General features: G+C 38.8%; 1 protein-coding gene across 2 annotated transcripts in view; it reads right to left on the bottom strand.

Moving 5' to 3' along the window:
• The window catches only part of fbxw7 (F-box and WD repeat domain containing 7), a 167332-nt gene that overhangs the window by 146042 nt on the left and 894 nt on the right, over nucleotides 1-20396 (bottom strand). The gene's annotated exons all lie outside the window — the stretch shown is intronic.

The raw sequence follows: 20396 nt of genomic DNA on the forward strand, positions 1-20396 counted from the left end.
GGAGTTCTTTTGTCAATACTTTCAGCCTTCCCTAAAACAACAGACAAACAGCCCTCTATAATTACCTCCATGGACTATAAAATCCCAATTAAACAAGGTCGTTGCAATACTGTGAAGCAATCAATCTCAAGCACTTCCAATGACAACCTGGACCTCCAGCCTCCAGTCTGGAGTCTCAACAGATCTACAAAAGGAAATGTTAAATGAGAGTGTCGATTAACTTCACAGCAAATCAAATGACATCCAGCAACAAATGTAACCCTGAATGTCTACTTTAAGGGATTACTTGAATTGAAAACCTTAAGTAATTGATTCAAATATAAAAGTTATGCATTTAATAAACTGACAAATTCAACCCAAGTTTTTTTCCAAACAGAAGTAATCAAAGAATGCCTTGAACCCGTGGATGTGTTAATAAAATAGAAGTTCACTTCTTCGTCCAAGAAAACGCTCTGGTTACACAGGAGCAGCACATTAGAGAGGTAAAGGTACAGATTCCCATGTTGATTTCAAAGCTGTGAAGTCCCACGGGAAATCAAGAACATTGGGGGGCCTTGTTGCCATGGTAACCACAGTGTGCATACAGGTGTCAGATTTTTATTATCTAGTCCAGAGGACAACCGGTGTGGGTGTTCTTTTTGTTTTTTTTTCAGCATCTTTCATTCTGCTTGGTGAAATCATAATTTCCTTTTCTAAAAGCATTTTGAGGTGCACATTAGAGTCAACACATTCAATTCCCAGATATAAATGAATGGAAGGCATTCTGTAGACCTGTAATAGTCCACTATGTAAAGAAACAAAGAATGAAAAATGACAATTTATTGCATTAATAAAAGTCCTTGGTTCAATAGTGCTCATTTGTAGACAATACAAATATTTAGGCTCTGTTAACAATCTTTTTCCCTTACTGAAACGTTTATGCTGATGCAGCTAATTTGGTGTGGAAAATATTTAAACAATAATACCATAGCCTAACTTGTTTCCATTCAATAAATCTGCAATGGGTAAAATAGCAGCCAATATTTCCCACTGAATACCAATTCTCTCAAATCCACGGCGCATTGGGGATGTAAAATGCATTGTGAAACTTCATGCTTAGCAAATTATTTCTGTCTGCATAGGTTTCCAACATCTTCAGTTCAAGAAAAATAATGGCATAATGTAATGTTTTCAAATAATGGCATCCAGTGGAGAATACACAGTGAGTGACCTTTATACTACAGCCGTGAGAGATGCTGAAATGCAGAAGAGAGAAGCAAAATGAACACGAGTCTTGTACCAGGCCATGTACAAACCCCCGTAATAGAGTTTCCCCTTTACAGTGAGTGCCAGGACTGAAGGATGAGACACTGGCCAGAGCTCTCAAGAGAAAAAGATCAGCAAAACATAATGGTTCCAGGAACAAACAGGCGTGTGGGGGAAAGTCCAGGCATTAACATGACAAAAAGTCCCTTACATCCACTCTATAAAGAACACTAGTAGTGAAATGTCCTTTTTCCTTAAGGAGTGGACAAAAATCTGTTCCCGAGACTGTGACACTGTAGATAGCGTTACAATACCAAAATCTCAGTAGCTGAAAGCTATAGGCTTCAATTTCACAATTCTTGATATCAACAGACCCTTTTCACAAGGTTTCTCAGAAGCAGAAGTAGTCTTAGCTGGGCAAACATCTACAGTGGTACATGGAAACGAACATAACTTCACAAAAGATGAAAAAAAATATTTAGAGACTGCTTAGATTGGGTAGAAGAGAGAAGATGTCACTCCCTCAGCTTATGTATTAGAAACACACAGTAGCATTAGTTTTTCCTAATTAAATGGCCAAACAAAGTGCCATTTAAAGGAAATTTCAGCTAGGTTTACAATGTTAATAATGGTGGAAACATACCACAGTCTGTGACAAGAATTCATATGCTATCGAACACTTACAAACTATTTAAATACTTAAATTAAAGGGGTCATCAGAAGCTAAATGCACTTTTATAGTTAGTTAGAACTTAATATAATCCCATAATGATTAGAGCCCGACCGATATATCGGCCGGCCAATATTATCGGCCGATATGAGCTTTTTGCATTTAAATCGGCATCAGCGTTTATAACGGCCGATGAAACATGAGTAACAGAGTCTCATGCTTGACTCATGTTATGAGTGTTGCATAGTTTGCCCACCAGAGGGAGCTCCGCAGTTGCAGAGAGTCTGCAAATCCACTATAGAAGAAAGCGATCAGCCAAGCCACAGAGATGTACTGTTTTGACGGTAAGTCTGTCGTTCGTCATGAGATGATTTAGTTCATACACTGTAAATAAAAACGGTGTGGTAGTTCTAGCTAACGGTCCTATCATTATCACTTCTAAATATTCTGTAACATCACTTACAGCTGCTAATGCATTGCTATATTAGATTAGCCACAAAGCTAATACCATGTTTAACAGTGGAAGAGCGCTAACGTTAATAAGAGGTCAAACTATAACTTTAGCGTTTATCTTATTCTAAATATATCTGCAGTTTTTCCCACATGATGACCGCGTAAGGGGCCGTTCACATATCGCGCCTAAAAACGCGTGGAAAACGCTAGGCGTGCCGCTTTTTCCTTGTCCAAAGCGCTCGGGCAGAAGCGCTCCTGAGGCGTCTGCCTTTGCTAAGCAACCATGACGTGCTCTCTCCATGACGACGGGGAAATTTCAGCAAAGGATAAATGGATTTGCAGCACTAAAAATTGCTCGCAGTAGCTCTGCTACTAAATTTATTTCAAAATGGCAATCCATATACAGCTATGAACAGCTGTTCCTTCATCTTGGCTCAGTTTTCAACGTTGTTACGGGAAAGGATGAACCTGATTGGTTAGTTCTTGTCACATGACCCGCGGTGCGCTTGCAGCATTCTGAAAAGTTGAGATGTTTTTAACTCAATGCGATGCGGAAGCGCCTGGAAAAAACGGGCGCGTCGCACCGTGTGCGCATCGCTTCCCTGCACAAAGAGAAGAGGAGAAGATATACGGGTCCGTTGTGAGTGTGTCTGTGAGAGCAAATATATTGTAGTTACAGTAACTACAGTAGGTGCGTCAGAAATTATTAAACCAGAGGGTACATGTAAATAAGTATGAGTTGAACACGCGCTTTTTTCTTTTTTTTTTTCTTTCACAGATTGTTTCAAAGCAGCTTTACAGACATAACAGGAAAATGTTGTAATAATATGGTTAAATATAAGTAGGTAATATGTCATACCTATATATATATATATATATATATATTTCTCATTTTTGCCTATGTAGGAGATCCCTGTCTATTATAATTCTAATTCTAATGATGACATGAGTAATGATACATGGTAATATTATTAATACACATGCTTATTCTTTCTCTGTCTCTCTTTCTGCCCTACATATACCTGAAAAAAGTGAATGCTGTAGCAGCAAAGTGTGGGACTACTTCTGCAAATACTTTAACTTTAGTATTATAATTTATTTACAGTACACACACAGACTGTTAAAACCAGCTTCAACTGGAAGAAAGTAAAAGTGTTAAATGTTTAAAATCAAATGTTTTTTGATCATTAAAAAATATATACTTTTGATGTGCAATTGTTTAGTCATTGAGACCGTAATCTAAGGCTTTTTTTTAAAAACATAAATCCCTTCTGGAAAATGGTTTATACAGCCCACAGTTCAAGTTTATAGGAAATGGGTCTAATATCCAGTTCATTTTCAAAATCAAAATATCGGCTTATAAATCGGCTCTTTTCGAGTTAATATCGGCATCGGCACCCAAAAATCCATATCGGTCGGGCTCTAATAATGATAAAAATACACCCAGTGTCTTTTTTTTTAAGTTAACATTAAATAATTTCCTCTCTCAAATCGAGTCGATATCAGATGCATAAATGTCTATGTGACGTCAGACAGGCAGGCCCCTCCCACGATAGTTTGATTGACAGTAGCATTTCAGCACAGACTGGACTGGCATCTTACCTTGGACCCGCCCTGAGTCAGCTGTCATCAGTCTGCCAGTCCGTAGCACTTTACAATAAGGTTCCATTTATTAACATTAAGCTTACATAGAAAAAGCATTTCTTAATCTTTGTTAATGTTGATTTTAACATTTACATTTACGCATTAAGCAGACACTTTTGCATTAAGCATTAAGCAGACATCTAATGTTTCAAACTTTCTTGTAGCTCTAGCACTCCAACAGAGCAAGATTTAAAAATAATAAAGTAAAAAAAAAAAAAGTACAATTTCACTAGTCAACATTCCCAACATACCTTTAGGCATTAGGTGCATTATATGTAGTGCTAAACAAAATTACATTCTTACGACGGCCAAAAATGTTGCCCAAGACAGCAGCTCACTAGTCTGAGAAACATCATCTGTATATACATGAGTGAAAAACAGCAAAGCAGTCTGGCTTACAGCAGAATGAACAACAGCTATCCAGACTGAGAGGACAACAGAGGATTGGCAGGTCAGCAAACAAACAGACACGTGCCCGCACACACATGCCTCTCGCTGGATAAGACGGAGGAAACACTGGCAAACGCTGGCACCACACAAACTCTACCTAGGGTGCGCAGCCTGCCAAACACCACAACACACACGCACATCTTTCCCAAGGCTTCAGGCAGACAAAAGAGGCAGTGGGTGCGCCCGAGGGCAATGGAAAGACTCTGGAAAAGCTTAGCGGAGCAGCAGGGTTTATGCTACGCTGTTATCTCAGGCTCTGCAGAGAGACATCCTTTGATGTGCTGAGCCACAGACTGCAGGCGAGAGGAAACGGGCTGCTTAAGTAAATGTAGGCAGACACAGAGACGCACACACATACAGGAACACAAAGATGCCAGTTAGCGTATATCCCAAGGCCAACTCTCCAGCTAGGCAAACACCAGTTTGATTCATGCTTTAAAAAGGACAAAAAACGGTGCCACAAATAGCCTACATCAGAGTGGTTTTGCCTAAGGCTATGGGGGGGAAAAAAAGGAAGACTGCGTAAGGGGTACATGTCTGTATTTCAACAATTAAGCATCTGTTGCAACTGTATTCAAGAAGATGAATGAGAAGGATTATTGTTATTGTCTGCATTTAAAAGGTGACAGAGCAGAAAGATGTAATTAAAAGCAAAAATAGCTCAATTCATATGCCTTACTAAAACGTCCCATGGTTAACCAAGCAAAATTTGGTATTTTGTTCACATGGCTGAAGTAACATTTAAGATACTAACCCATTTAAGATACTTCACTTTGATACTGGCAGTGAATATTTATCTGCCAGCAAACCAATTATTTGACCACTGAAGGCCATGACTGATAATTCAGTCAAGTACTCTACTATGACAAATCTACACAGGAGTATTGTAGTAACAATAAACAGTAAGGCATGGTTGTCACTGTCAATATTTATAAGAGATGTCTGGGCTTCTTCAACAGCAGTTGGGCGCACTCAAACTATGACGACATTGCTGTATTCCCATTTTTAATATGTATTAAGCAAAAACATTAGCAAGACATAACTTTGCCATTCAAAGAAACCCCATTAAATTGAAATGAATTTGAAAAACCACAAAACATGGAGACAGAAAGTGAGAGGGAGAATGTAACTGTGTCTTCCTGTAGGGCTTTGTGGCTCAACTCCCCGTCTCTATAGGATTATCCTCACTAATAGTCCTTAAGTCAGTCTGACTGAGCCGCCAGATGCCTGTTACTCTGTCTGCATACAGCCACAACATCTCAGACATATGGACGTGACACATGGCGAGAGCTTTAAAGGGGCCTTATTCTGTCTTTTGCTGAGGTCCACCTTTAAGACTTCTAATACGGTGTTTAAAAGAATTGTCGCAACAACTTCCTGAACAACTTACTGAACTAGAGATAGATATGTCAGTTAATACAACTTCACATTTCAAGTTCACTTTTAAGGCAGCACTAACACTTTTAAAGTGATGTGAAAATATACCTCTGTTAAGACATCGCAGGTAATACTGGTTTATACTGATACTGCATACTTTACCCAATACCGGCACAGCCAATCGTTGTACAGATGTTGTGGCACATCACGTTAAATGTTCATGGTTATAAAGCAGTGATGTCAATGTTTTCTACAGCACTATGCCAAATGAAACCAAATTGTGAATGAGTTCGCGGTCAGAACTGACGAAGAAAAAAGTTCTTACCTTACGACAGCCTAATACTCTTAGCAACTGAAAAAGTTCTTTTAATGAATCATTCAAAAAAACATAAATACTCAGGCCTTACTGGTTTGATACAGCCTCACGATTCCTCCATCGAATCGGTCAGCAGTCCTTCACCTTCAATCAACCTCCGGCCCACTTACTGAACTGCTCTTTACTGACTGGTTGTTCAGTCAGTACAGCAATGTGTAGTTACACAAACATTTTTAATATTTCATAAAAAAAAAAAAAAGGATTGAAACATTCACTTAGTAGTCTGGGTCAAAAGGAGTTTGGTGTTGTATAGTATGTTACAACAAGAATGAGTAAAGCCACCGTATCCCAAGACACTGCTTCTTCAACCGTGAACAAGCAAGCCAGACTTCAAAAGCCCTGATCATTAAATACAAGCTCTACAACTTCTGTTCCAGATGATAGAGACTGAGGGACAAGTTTCTTCAGCATATTACTGGTGCAAACAGAGACCAACCAGTAGCTACATGTATTAAAGATTTGATGGGCCTGTCTTTTCTGTAGAGATGCATGCAGTCAGTTCCAGCACCTGAGAATTCTGATGCACAGGGTAAATAATTCAGTGTCAACAGGGCAGAAGGAAGACATGAATGTGGGCCAGCAAAAAGGCAGACTTGCCATTTTGAGTCTGATACTGTGAGCGAAAGATAGACGGATGGGCAGAAAAGCACCTCTAGGGGTGCACAGTAGATTTTTTTGGGGGGGGGGGGGGGGGGGGGATCATATTCAAGAAAAGCTGGAATCCAAAAAGATGAAGTTCCTCCAAAGCAGTGAAAGGTTGTTTCACATGAGCTCTGAGAACTGTGTTAAAGGCAAGAGGCTCCTTCAAGAATTCTAAATTATGCAAGATTTGGCACATGTGAGTTTATTACCTAAAGCACAACAGGCTTTGGCTCAGAGGAGAATTTTTTTTTCCTGGAAACTTCTCAGAATGATAGAAAACATCCAAAGTTTGACATACAGTTAAATACCCTAAAGAGTTTACAAGGCAAGTGTGCTGCAGATGGCTGTCTTGATTGAAACAGGATCGTCCTGTGGTGCCAGTGAAGGATGCTGGGAGGCCGATGACCAGGTTTCCCCAAGATCCATTCATAAAGCCAGGTGTTTCCATGGAAACAGTCCTTTACTAGGGGCCCCCTCTTCTGAAGAACTGTCCTGCACCACAGCAGTCAGTGTGAGTGTGTAAAGATTGTGTTGGGCAGGAGATGGGGGTGGGAGTCCTTCCTCAGAGGACCAAAAGACAGTAGTGCTGGCATAAGAGAATCAACCAAGACAGCTCCCTCTTTTTAAAGGCCCTTTTATATGACTTGCATCAATGTTCTATGAAATGAAGTATCAGCCATAGTGATATTGCAGAGCAGATAATGATTGCAGACAAAACATGATTGACAGAGAACATGAATGAATGTTTATTAGAAGCGATGCCAAAGAAAAATCCATCGAACCTTTCAGTGACCATTTCTTAAAAATAACCATTTTAACAACCTCAAGAACATTTTTCCATGATAAACAACATTCTGGCCAAAGAAAATGTTTAAATGTTAAAAGGTTCATCATGTAACCATATAGGTCAAGTCAAGATCTTTACAAAAGACACATCTAACTTTGCATCCAAGTTTGTGGCTTTCAAACATGGTTTAAAGTACAAAGCAACATTACATTATATAATATATTCAGAGTTTTGGGATAGCAATTTGGTCATTGGACTTTGACACACTTTCCCTGTATGTCGCCACAAAAAAATAATTTATAACATTAAATAGTGATCCATAAACATACCAGCCAGGCTGATTAATGGGCCATTATTCTGGAAATGTAGATTATCTGCATCAAGTGATCCACTTGGCCAAGCAGGCCTACTTTGTCAATTCTACTGACAACTTTACCAATGGATAGTGAAAAAAAAAAATCCCTTCTTTCGAAATGTTTCCCGCATTTTAGCAAATCCTATTTACCGTCTACATAAATTAACTCTTATGTATATATATATATATATATGCATTACATAAGCAGCTCTGCTTTCTATTGGTATCTGGAAAAAAACATAGGCTGAACAATAGAATCATATTTCTGTTATATTTTGATATGTTTATCGTATACACTTTCTTGTTACCCAGTATTTTCATAAAAACTGCACTTTGACACTATTTGTAACACTTTTTGTTTGGAGGTCAAAGCAGCGGTGTACTAAGGCCCTGATGCAAGTGATGTGAAAGGGCGCTTAAGACGAAGACAGACTTTTTCTTGAAGTGGACTAGGGGTTCCCACGTGAAGTCCCGATTATTCTTTTGTCATCCAAAAGCTAATGTGAAACTGATAAATCTCACATTTGTTGATCATAGTTCACATGAAGTATTGTGAAAGCACTTGGTCCCATGGAATACAGGGCCAAATCGAAGCAACTAGGTTTTTTTTTTTCAAAGTGCTGATGTTCGGGGGAGTTGGTGGGGGGCAGGGCAGCTGTTGGGTCCCAGGGTGAAACCACAAAGACACAGAGGACACAAAGAGCTCAAGACAATGCAGAGGGCTACCCTTTCACAACCTCTCACGGGCCCTATTGAAAACTAAAGCAAAAGACCCTGGTAGAGGTAATCCTTTTAGATCACTTTAAGAGAGTGAGTGGATACAGCAGCACGCACAGACGAACTGAGAATGAGCCTTTCTGTATTGCTCGAACACTTTCCAGGACACAATCCAAAGTCTTCACAAATCACAATTTACCCAGACATTACCCAGAAACCACACAGTCAAGCTACTTTAATTCAGTAATGCAGCATCAAACTTAAGTCCCACTGTTATTTGATTTAATCAAATATTTAATCAATGTAGTGTAATTCTATCTTGTAAGATAAATGACAAGCATGTTTTTATAGTCTACATCTCAGAGACATAGTTCACCCAAAAATATGAAGCCATTGCAGGCTCGTGTCATTCCAGACTTTTCTTCTGCTCAACACAGAAGATGATATTTTGGCCAGGTTCGCACAGCAGCAGAATACGGTTGTCACTTGTCTGTCCGATATGAATCATAATTAAGGTTGCATTCACACACATTTTGGTTATTTACAGTAGTTGTGTGAAAAGGACATTGAGACTCACACCTTTAAGTAAACAAAGCTCTCAATCATGACAGAGCAAAAATAGCCTTTGAAGCATGTAGAATTATTGTTGTCCATATAATGAAAGATCCTGGGGTCCAAAACAACTCTTGTGTTTGTAAGGACATGAGGGTGGGCAAATCATTTTCTGAGTGTACTTTAAATCGCATGAAAATGCAAGCAAGTCTTATTTCATGTTCAAGCTTTCAGTAGCGGGAATACTCGAGTTGAAAATTTCTTGGAACTCCAATTTGTCAGCTCTCAGCTGCCAATTCCAGTTGAAAACAACCAAATGAGATGCTGCCTTAGCTGGAGTTTTAAATATTATATTTGGACTGCCGTTACATCATTTAATATCTTAAAAGGGTGGAATTCCTGACAACAATCCCTACCTTTGATTCTATGCAAAACTTTTAGGTCATGGGTGTCCAATCCTGGTCTTGAAAAGGGACACCTTCAAGCAGAGTATAGGTGTTCATTAGGGGTGTAACGATACGCGTATTCGTATTGAACCGTTCGGTACGACGCTTTCGGTTCGGTACGCGGTACGCATTATGTATACCGAACGGTTCGTTGGAGTAATTAATTATATTTGAAAAAAAAAAAAAAAAAAGAGAGAGATAGAAATATAATGATATGCGTTCAACAAGGTAGCCCAATAACCCAAACAACGTAACAGGCAACGCCCCTGACACTCCCGAAGAAGAAAAAAACACCATCTTATATGTTTATGTTAGGCTACTCAGCAGGCGCTCGCTCACTCAGTACGCGCTGAAGGCTCGTTGCAAAACAGCCAATGCGTTTAACAGACTAGAAATGAGAAGATCCCCCAATAACCAACAGGTCTGGTGTTTGGGTGCACTTTGGATTCCCTTTAAGCTATAATGGTGATGGCAAGAGAGTGGTGGATAAAAAAACAACGGTATGTCGCATCTGCAACATGACAGGGTACACCAGCGGGAATACAAAAAATAAAAATAAAAAAAACACCAGCGGGAATATCTGGGATATATGCGTCAGTACTATCTGGGAAAAGACGAAAAAAAGGAGAAACATGCACGCAGCAAACTATCCCTGCAGCATTTAGACACTATAGCTTACAGGGAATCCAACCCAAACACCAGACCTGTTGGTTATTTTAGGATCTTATATTTCTGGTCTGTTAAATGCATTAGACATTTTGCAACGAGCCTTCAGCGCGTGCTGAGTGAGCGAGCGCCTTAGGGGCCGTTCACATATCGCTCCTAAAAACGCGTGGAAAACGCTAAGCGCGTCTTTCTCCTCCTTTCCAAAGCGCTTGGGCAGAAGCGCTCATGAGGCGTCTGTCTTTGCTAAGCAACAATGACGTGCTCTCTCCATGAGACGCGGAAATTTCAGCGAAGGATAAATGGATTTGCAGCTCTAAAAATCGCTTGCAGTAGCTCTGCTACTAAATTTATTTCAAAATTGCAATCCATATACAACTATGATCAGCTGATCCTTCATCTTGGCTGAGCTCTCAACCTTGTTACGGGAAAGGATGAAGCTGATTGGTTGGTTCTTGTCACATGACCCGCGGTGCGCTTGCGGCATTCTGAAAAGTTGAGATGTTTTTACATTTTGCTGTATCTAAAACGTATCGAACCGAACCGAACCGAACCGTGACATCAGTGTATCGTATCGAACCGAACCGTGAATTTTGTGAACCGTTACACCCCTAGTGTTCATGTGGAGTCAGAAATATCATTAAAAGTTCCAATGAATTATGAATGAACAAGCAAAGTCATATAAAAAAAAGGGGGAATTCTGGAAACTAGATGCAAGTATTGTCCAGCTGTGACCCTGAAAGGAGCATGTTGATTGGAAACACTGAACTGTAATCTAGACAGACTGTAATATATCTTCAAACTATATAAAGAGATCAGTAAGTGTGCAGCGAGCAATGTAAATTTAAAATCACTCAACTTTCAGTTTGCTTTATGCAACAAAAACACTGTTTTAGTTATAATACCACAAAGGAATGAATTTCACAATTTGTTATTCAAATATTAGGGGTACTCCGATCATGATCGGCCGATCGTTAATGAGTTGTTAACTGAGAAGATGCGCCAAAAAACGCTGAAAATTAACGTGATTTGCGCATCTTCTCTATTAACAAAGGCTCTGTGTAGTAACAGCTGCTCTATGTGAAATCACGCACCTGATGGAATTAACCGCTGATTAGAGAACCGGCTTTACTGACGAGATGCGCATAACGATCGGCCGATCGTGATCGGAGCACCCCTATCAAATATAGTAATATGATTGTCTCATTATGAAGGCCCGACTCAGAGAGACAAGTTTTCCAAGTTCTAGATGTTAAAGGTTCTTCATGGAACATTTATTTAAAAACTTGACCTGGTTTTGCACTAATCAGTTGTTCCACAAGGTGGCAACACTGGCTCAGACCATTTTTCCACAGTAGAAAATGAAACCAAAGAGACTGAACTTGTGGTTGTGTGAAGGGCTTATGAGAAGAGTGTTGCAATTTTAGATTAAAAGAGTACAAATATATATTTTTATCAGTCATAACTTTGTGAAATCCAGAACAGACACTGGACAACGATGAAGCTTCTAGAGCGCATGTGTCGATCATGTGCACTACCAAACTCAATTGGACTGTATGCTAGCGTACACAAAGATCTCTAGAAATTTCCAAGCAAATGTGTTTGAACAGGACTGAGCTTAACTCCCCAGCTTTACATGTAGCGCTTGAAAACCAATGTGAAATGCAGCCAGAGTTTTCCAAACTACATGGAATACAAAAAGGAAATGTGTTATGTAGCTGTTTAAAAGGATGCTTCAGTGGATAGAGCTGGTGAAGAGGGATATCACTACACCATATGCTGAACTTGGTGGTTCACATAATGTTCTCCTGGCTGCTTGTGATCTCTTAAAAACCTTAATGCAAATCAGAGCTAAGCGCTGGATGGCAGAGCTTTAAATTATTGACACTGCTCTTGCTGACAGTGTCCAGAAGCTCTGCAAGTACAATCTCTGAAGGCCAGAGCAAAGTAGTTACAATGAAATTGGGCCATATGGAAAGATGAAGTGGACGGAGGTAGAAATAGATCAAAATGCAGTGTTAACTAGGCTTATAAGTGATCCACCTGCGGGTTGAATTCTTCATAAAAATAGATTTTCCTGAGTTCATCTTCAACATAAATATCAGTACATTTTAAATCATGATGCAAACACAAAAGAAGTGACATGGAAACACAGAGGACCATCACTTTACAATGTGCTGACGTCTACATCAAACATGAACCTGCATTAAACAAAATAGTGGTTTATATAATAAACAATTTGTCTTACAAGAACCTATCGTTTAGATTCAGAAGACATTGATTCATCATCTGGGGTCATAAGGATCACCATCATTTTTTTATTTGAGGGATTTCTGAAGCAGCCTGCACATCTGAAGAACCATGTTTACTGGAGGAAAGTCAGTCACATACATCTGTGACAGCATGAGAAGGAGAAAATTTAAAAAAAACTCCCTTTAAAGATCCTCAAGAGACAGATTCATGCCACTGACCCCAATTCTATTTGAAACGACACATTTCAGCTTTATATGTCAGATTGAAATAAGAGCAGGTGTGAAAATACATCTATACTGAAAGGTTGTGTGAGGCAAGCCCTTCCTGTATGAACTTTTTAGAAGAGACTGCTACAGATTGAGACAAATTTGATTTCCTTTACAGCCATCGACTATTAGTTGCTTTGTTAACAGGACTAGTCATCTTTGAATTCATCCTCCATTCAAATGCCAATCAAGTGACTAGTCACATGACTGGCCTGGTGTGACACACCTGCATATACAGGAAAGAGAAATGAAGAACTAAACAGTGAAAGTGAAGAACAAAACCCTCCATGTGATAGTGTCAATGCTCAAGAGGTTTACGGCACAGCAACAGGTGAGAAACAGAAAGCACATAATCATCATTATGAGAAATTCACATTCCCAATAGCAGGCAATGAGCCCATGTTTTGTTTCCTCAACAAACGAAGCCTAGTTTTCTCCAAGAGATAGACTGCAGCAACTTTAGAGAAATGCAAAACCTGAAAAATCACTAAGGTGGCATAAAATTCTGTCTCCAAAGGCCAGATAGAAACAAAAATGAAAAAGTAAAGGGAGCTCATTACAGAAAAAGCAAATAAACACTTCATAATTCATCAGAAGAGGCACACGGAGGCTGTGCGTTCACAAGTGTGATGCACAGAGCAACACAGGAATTCACCACCCATAAGGCAGGGGCATACACCCAAGGCATAAAAAAAAAAAAAAAAAAAAAAAAAAACTAAATTTCACAGAAAGGCTTGATGAGACATCTGTGGAGAAATTAAGCCTTTCAGTGTTTTGATTTGATTTTCTACCAAACTTTGTTTTGGCTACAGCTGCGGAAACATTAGAGTCAGGAAAGAAGAAAAATGATCAGTCACACTCTGTTATTTTATACTAACACCAATATATCACTCTGTGAATTTCACAACGCTTTAGACAAAACAGAAAATTCCAGTGTTTGATGGAACAAATGTTTGTGTGCAGAGCTCTCAAATTTGCTATACTTGTACTTTAAACTAGGTATGGGCCAGGGTGGTCCACTAGCAGTCCAGCAACCAACCAATCAATTAGTGAGGTGAACCTAGAAAATATGCAAAAAGTAGGGATTGTAACGATAGAGTCAGTTGAAAATCTATTCAAATATGTGATGATTCAAATCATTTGAGATGCCGAACAAATCACGACACAATTTGAGTAGGAGTTTATATGAATGTATCTCTGAGGGGAACTGACGACTTTAGAAAAGTTAACGTGGTATTTTCGTTTCATCTTGCCTCTGAACGATGCAAATTAAAGTTCTTTATAAGCACAGCTCTGTTTTGTTTACAGCGGTAACCAAGGAAAGAGGGCTGCATGATTATGATTTAAAAAAAAAAAAATAATAATAATAGTTGATTATTCCCTAGAAATTGTAATTGTGATTAACACAATTTACATTTAATGATGTTTATACTAGGGATGCAACGATACTATTTTTTCATAACCGATCCGATAACAAAAATTCTGAGCATCTGCCGATACCGATCCAATCCGATACCAGCACAGATTTATTTATTTTTTAATCAAGCAATGTAGAATTTCTATACTTCTCTGTGTTGACATGATCATTAATCGCAATCTACTACATATACACAACTTCATTTTAATGAAAAATAAATAAAAATATATACAATCATAATCGGTGTCAAAAATACTATTACAAACTAGGTTAGTGGATAATTCAGTAGCAAAAGATTGTAGAAAAAAAAAATATTGACGGGTGCACAATCATTTTATAAAATCTAGTGAAATATTTAATTTACAAATAAGTCAATAAGTCTAAAATCTGGTCAAATATTACACATTGCTCTTTTTATTGTTGTAAAATACATTCATGTAAACAAGTAAATACATTTATATAGAAATCTAAAAGACATTCATTTTAAATGTATAGCACAGTACTAAAGGCAGCAACATGTGATAGTTAGGACAGAACAAGAAAGACTATTAATAATCTTTGATTGCACAGAAAAGTATTATAATACTAAAGGCACCAATACAAAGTGGCACAGAGTGGTTATTCGCATCCTGTGCACAGAATGATGAGCTTGAAACAACACGGAGTCACAGTGTGCAGGTTGCGCAGTCCTCCGAGTCCACATAGCAACTTAATACAACACACAAGCTGCTCAACTCGTGTTCATCTTCAGTTCTCTCTGCACAGCAGTTCAGTCAGTGTACTGTTTGAGTAAATGAGTTACTCCGGCGATGTTGGTTTATTTCGACTCAGATGGCGTGTTAGCCACATTAAATACGTAAGTAATTTGTGGATCAATGCTTACTGGAGTCGCGAACTGGTTCAAACTAGGGGTGTGCCGGTTTCAGAATTGGTGATGACGGTTATGACGTGAGTCAAATGTGACGGTTCATAACTTAACCGTCGGGGGGGGGGGGGGGGGGGTCTACCGTAGAGTCAATTGGTTGTTCTTGGAGATAGCGGGTTAACTCCGTGTCAGCGCGCGCTCTGATCGGTAAAGGGGCAGAGATTTCAGACCTCCATTTATTAAAGAGATCGGTCACAAAACTCATCATCCGAGCCAACGTTTTTAGAGCAAATTTCAAAGCCGCACCCGCCCGCCATCCGCTGATTGTTTTGCGGTCTATGGCCATGCAATGCTTTGCTGATGCGAGTCGCAAAAAAAATGCCATTGTCTGTTCTAGAAAGGATGCAGCAAAGATATTTAATGCTATTGTATGAGGCATAGGCCTACGCTGAGTTTCATTTGCGATGAGATGAGCTCTAGTGCAGTGCAAGTGAATGCGGCGCGCTGGTGCTTCCATGTCGGTTATCATTGTCTGCTATATTTGCTTTTTATTTATTAAAATACACACAATTGGTTGATGAAACATTTATTAAAATTAAGACAAAATTTGTACAAAACGAAATTCGTTTTTAAGAAAGGTTTTCTACAAAGCAAAATTTTATGAAGTGGTAAATATCATGTCTGACGATTTTACAAAACTTCATTAAGTGGTAAAAACCATGTCTCCCGATATATTGCGCATCTTATGATCCTATCTAAAAAATGTTTGTAAAAAATATTTTAATGACACAGTTTTGGCGGTTATAGAGTTCTAATGACGGTGTTCAACTATAACCGCCGGTCTCACGGTTATATACGAACCGTCACACCCCTAGTTCAAACGATACATTCAACAAGAACAACCGGTTAAATCAAACGATTCCTTTGCGAACCGGACATCACTAGTACAAAGGGAAGATATATTGATATGTAGTGTTTTAAATCTGTGCGTTAATTTAACGATTAAACCTCAGTTAATGTGCACTCTTGAAGGGAGTTTCATCGTGTTGACTGAAGTAACAGAACGTGACATGCAGTTTGATTCCTGAATGGAGGATGACAAACAGCCGCAGAGGAAAGAAGAGATAATGTGGACTTGAATTTAATGACTTCTGAATTTCTGAATCTGTATCTCACATGAAACTATGGAATAGCTTCAGAAACTTGAAATATGTCCACAAAAACATTTTGGTGCTTTAGAATGTTTTTGTGCCTTCCGTGGGGCTCAACAATGACACAATAGTATACGCACAGTATCGGATTTGGATCGGTCTCGTCTGACCGATACCCGAAAATGCCAGTATCGGAGCAGATAACGATCCCGAGTATCGGATCAATGCATCCCTAGTTTATACCATGGTTTGATGCAACTGCATGCCGTATTTTTATATGAAAATAAACAAGATAAAAACCTTTAGTGCTTTTCTATAGTATTAAGAGAAAAGAAAAGAGCTTAAAACCAGTACGATCTGATGTTTAATTAGCACATCTCCATTGATTTATTTTGAATGTTTTAGCATCTATTTAGCACACACATCGTGGGAAAGCTATCAGGTAACCACTTCAACTGTGGAGAAGCCAACACTATGTTTTTTTCACTTCACTACCCACAGCATTACTACACTCATTTCAGCACTACTGAACTAATTTAATGGTCATACGAGAAGGATGTCATGGAGTCCAAGTTTTAATATTAGGCATGGGTATTTGAGAATTGATTCCATCAAACTCATTTGATGAATGCATTGGATTGACTAAGAGAGCTATCCAACACATACATCCCTGTAGTATTTTCTCCTGAAAGAATCAGCATCCTCTCTGCTTGTGTCTGATTGCTGTGAGAGCGCATGAAAAGGCAGCAGCACTCCATGGCAACTCACACCTCCGTTACAGCAGAAGAGATGAAAGTCATGTGACCGTGGCCTTTTCTATTCCCTCAGCACACAAGATGAAGAGACATAACCATATCAAGAATTCATAAGGTATTGTGGGCACAGGGATATTTTACCTAAAAATTAACAAAGAATATGTTTTGAGAAATGTTAGTTTTTTTGCCTTACATCAACACAAAAAATTAATACAGAACAATACATCTATAGAACTTAATTTTGCTTAAAGATTTACTAAAACATGAATAAAATGAAAGGGGTATTATGATGCCTTTTTAAAGATCATTATTGTGTGTACTTGGTCTAACAGAATATGTTGACATGCTTTAATGTTCAAAAAACACATTATTTCTCAAATACTGTACATTATTTAGGTCCTCTAAGCCCAGCCTCTCTCAAACATGTAGTTTTCTACAAAGACACTCCTTCTGTCAAGTGCAGTCTGCTCTGATTGGTCAACTGACCCAGTGCATTATGATTGGCCGAACATCGCAAACACTCATCGGAAATGTAACGCCCCTAACTGCGGTTACTGAAACCATGCATTCTTTCTTTGCATGAACATTTGGGCAGCATTACGCAAATATTTCCACAGAGTGACGTAGACGTGGGGGCATGTTTGAAAGAGCCATTTTAGGGGAATGTGGCAAAGTCTAAAGTAAACTTTGATAAAGAATATCTATTTGGATTGGAGACTTAAGTCCTTGCAACTTTACATATCTTGCTCATGCACCAAGAGCTTGTAACACTCCAAAGAGAAATAAAACATTTAACTCTCATCATATAACCCCTTTAAAAGAATAAATACAGTAATTTATTGCTCAACATTTATTATTACTCTAATTAATGAGACCTTACTGTGTTACCCTGTTTGTGAAAATCCACAGAATTCTGCATAATAGGCTTGCATATGCTAAAATGTGTTAAATAACATACAAAGGCCAGTTCACACCGAGAACAATAACTAACATTATGGTCCATTTGTGTGGATGCTAGTTTAGTTATAGTTAGAATTTCTTAGTGCAACTGGGCCTCAAAACTGCGCTGTCAGTGGTGCACTTTTATTTGTAGCTAAAACAGCTCAAATCTAGATACACGTTATAAACAAATGAAGAACATGTTCCAATTGAGCAAAAATAAAGAAAGCTATCTAAAGAGTTTTAAGCATGCCATTTGTGACCTAATAGTAAAGCTTTAGTAAAAGCTTCAGTACGAGTTATATGCACTTGCCTTTTTCCAAAAATCATGAACTTTAAGAGCTGATTTTCAGCAGAAGAATTCCCAGTTTTGGAAGACTTGGGTAAGCCCTTCACATAATTTACTCAATGTCAAATTCATGTAGCTCACCTAAGTAAAGCTTTTAATTGAGCAACAGTATCCATAATATGGGAAACAGAACACCAGTGAAATTCTAGAAAACTTGCCTTTGGTGAGGAGCCCAGAGAACACAAAGGGAGTTTGCAGTGAACGGCTGCATCTCTTTTAACCTCGACTATCTTTAATCAAAGCCACACAGCAGACCTGCTCTTATTATAGCTGAGTGTCATTAAGAAGTGGCTGGCCTGAAAATATTCTGTTCAAAGAGCCACTCATCAGATGACCTGGTTCTGTTCTCTCATCTTCCAGTCCGGTCATGTCTTCTGTATGCTCTCTTTGTGTCTTATCAAAACATTAAGGCCATTCAGCAAGTCTCAAAGATCTATACAGCAGACTGAAACCTTGAAAGCATTCATAGCATAAAGGCCACAGCATAAAAGAGCTCAAAACATTAGCGGAGACAGAGCACCCTACACCCTTCCGAGAGGGATGCCGGTTCCCTGCAGGAGGGTGACTCTGGGCTCTCGGAGGTGGAAATGGATGTTGTGGAAAGGGTGTGAGAGGATGAAAGATCTCACACACTATCCTATGTATTTCCTGCTCTTTTTCCTCTCCCTCCCCTCCAGTTTTATCAAACCCTTTACATTGTATCCCAGAGTGACCCACAAAATTCAGAACGACATCAAAAACCAAATCAAACAAAACCCAGAGGGGTCTGTGCAACTCTTGCCGGTGGTTTAACTTTCAAACAGGTGTCACAAAACTATTAAAACTAGAGGTGCAGAGCTTGGAGAAATGTTTTTAAACTTGCAAACTGACCTCCTTCTGTTCTCTGGAGAAACCTCCTTCCTTTTCCAAGTAAAGCTTTTATTTGACAACAGATATTATATAAACACATGGAGCAATAGAGGCATTTAATACAAACCCTGTAAAACAAGTTACGTAATATTACAGAAGATGCTGAAACGTTCAAAGACTCACTCTGTGCAAGTCCCTAAACTTAAGTAGAAGCCCCACTCTTGTATATTTATAAATGAAATCAATATAAAATTGCTGTGTGGTTACGAAAATAGAGAAAAGTATCTGCCTGTCAGAGCTAAAGAAGTTTTGTGTAGCCATGTGTTCATATAATGTAGTGCAGCCTCAATTTGTTCAATTCCTTCGTGTGGAGAGATGGATATAAAAAAGTGCTGGTATTATTATTATTACGTGGATGTTGGGGCTGGGAGAAAATGAGACAGAAGTTCAACGAAAGAGTTTGAAACAAGAAAGCATGCTTTGACAAACTTAAATCTAATGTAGTCGGTGCTAACATGTGCTTGTCTCGCGCGGTGCACGCGCTGCACATAGATCTGTACAAATTAATAATTTCTCCCTCACAGCGTACCAGCCCGGTTAATATTTCCCGAAAAAAATCATATTAAAGGGCGAAAAGTCTGCAGATGTTGGCGGGCGCTTCACGTGGATTTAAAGACCTTATGGGACGCGGCGGTGGTGATTCAAAGGCTGATGAATGTCGATTGTTAGCCAGCTAAGCTAACGCGCTAGGCTAAGCGCTATGAGATGTTATCCTGCTACACTTGATGACAAGGGCACACAAAACAGCATTTAATAAAATAAACGACAGTATAGTGGATAATCGGATAAACATATTCGTAAAAGAATTCGCATTCACATGTTCCAGCTAGTAGTGTTAGCCTAAGCTAAACCTCCTGTCGCTAACCGGCTAAACTACAGCAAAATACGCGAAAACACAAGGAATACTCATAAAGATGGCATATGGGTTTAGTAATCGTTATTATTCTAAAACCCCAAGCAATCGCGATATATATACATTTATAAACACACCGGTGAAGTAAGACAACCAGTGAGGGCAACGACAGCGGTTTTATCTACAAGTACATTATAATTTAAAACAAGAAAAAATTATTTAGTTTACAATATCTGAAGTTTAACTCAAAATCAGTATGAGC

Source organism: Carassius gibelio, chromosome B1, assembly GCF_023724105.1.
Source record: "Carassius gibelio isolate Cgi1373 ecotype wild population from Czech Republic chromosome B1, carGib1.2-hapl.c, whole genome shotgun sequence".
NCBI classification, from domain to species: domain Eukaryota; kingdom Metazoa; phylum Chordata; class Actinopteri; order Cypriniformes; family Cyprinidae; genus Carassius; species Carassius gibelio.